We start from the raw sequence: 1,620 nt of genomic DNA, 5'->3' as shown, positions 1-1,620 counted from the left end.
TAAGTAAAAATTCAGTTTATTCATCTGTTTATGGCACAGTACACAAGAAGCAATGTGTTTCACATCATAGAGTTCACTTCCAACTCCTTGGAATGTTCACTTCTTCGGCTAAAAGGAGAGACTAGATGGGAAAGCCAGGTAATGCTCAGGCAACTAAAATAAGGGCAAACCTAGGTGTGATCCTCCCAGGGGTGGGCACGAGGGGGCCGTTAGTCGCAAGCTGACTGGGTAGAACTGTTAGCCGGGAGCGTAGGAGCATCCTTGCTGGATGCTCTGGCCGTCGTGGGCTTCAGTCATCCCCACCGCGAAGGTACAGCAGCGCTTTCTTGTAGTCGCCCTTGGTGTCTTGCTGGATATAGTAATACAGGAACTTGCCGTACTTCCTCTTGAATTCAGATCTAATTTACAGCATGTCCACTTCACTGCAGGAGATCATGATTCTAATCAGGACCTTATCGCGAGTGCCCTTGCCCTTCCTGGAGTCCTACAGTCGGTCAGCAAAATACAGCGGCTTGTTCTGATTGCACTGGCCCAGGTTCAAGGAGGCATTCTCCACGTCTCCTTTCACCTCCTTGATGCTCTCCAGCATGTCATAGGGGCTGTAGCTCTTGTACTTTTCAAATACTTTCTGGAGGTGGCACACGCTCTGCTCGGTCATGATGCTGATCCACTTGGGAATATCAGTTCCTTTTCTCTTCAAGCCAGCATCATAGAGGTCCTGGGCATCTTGGTCAATCAGATCGTAATCGATGACAGAGCCATCCTCTGCTCGTCTACCCTTGGCAAGGGCAACCGTCAGCTTGTGGAAGTCACCAGATGTGTCGGAAATGATGTCCTTCTCCAGCTCAGTCTTGTACATTTCTTTGTAGACTCTGTTAATTTCCTGCAGCTCCTGGTTGGTCCTTGAGCAGATGATCTCAATGAGGGAGTCCTCATCAGTCCCCAGCCCCTTCACGGAGGCTTTCAGCTCTGAAGCGTCATACTGAGCAGGTGTTTTCAATAGGCCCAAAATCACTGTCTCCAGGTTGCCGGACAAGGCTGACTTCAGCGCTGATGCAAGTTCCTTTTTGGTGCTTCTCTGGTAGGCAAAGGCAATATCCTGTCTCTATTCATTGCTGCAGTTGGTCAAAATGTTGACAATGGTGACCTCATCCACACCTTTGGTCTTGATGGCCGTTTCGATGTTCAAAGCATCCCACTCAGCATCAAAGTTGGTGTACGCTTTAACTGACCTGTACACACTTGCGGGTGTGGAGTGGTCACCCTCCAAGCTGAGCTTGTACAGGATTTCGTGGACAGTAGACATTTTGAAAGAAGCTGGGCTGGACATCGAGCACTGTGAGTATCCCCAGATGCAGAGTGGAGTCGCTGAAATTTAAGTTTAACTGAGCATCTGTATTTTTTTCTGGCAACTCTAACACCTAAACATATTGCAATGAAGCTGAAAAACACCAAGGAAAAAGAGAAGTTCAGAAAAGCAGCCAAAGAGATAAGGCAGATGGCCTCTAAGTCAATGACAATTAGACTGACAGCTGACTTCTCAACAGCAGCAAGAGATGCCAAGTCAGTGGAATAATGTCTTCAGTGTTTTGAAGAAACATAACCAGAATTTTATATCTA

General features: G+C 47.4%; 1 pseudogene; it reads right to left on the bottom strand.

The window, feature by feature from the left end:
* Positions 1 to 289: 289 nt before the first annotated feature.
* LOC105100658 (annexin A2-like) lies at positions 290 to 1,306 on the bottom strand (annotated as a pseudogene).
* Positions 1,307 to 1,620: the final 314 nt, after the last annotated feature.

The sequence above is a fragment of the Camelus dromedarius genome, chromosome 14 (assembly GCF_036321535.1).
Source record: "Camelus dromedarius isolate mCamDro1 chromosome 14, mCamDro1.pat, whole genome shotgun sequence".
NCBI classification, from domain to species: Eukaryota; Metazoa; Chordata; class Mammalia; order Artiodactyla; family Camelidae; genus Camelus; species Camelus dromedarius.
This window is presented reverse-complemented; position numbering and strand designations above follow the sequence as displayed.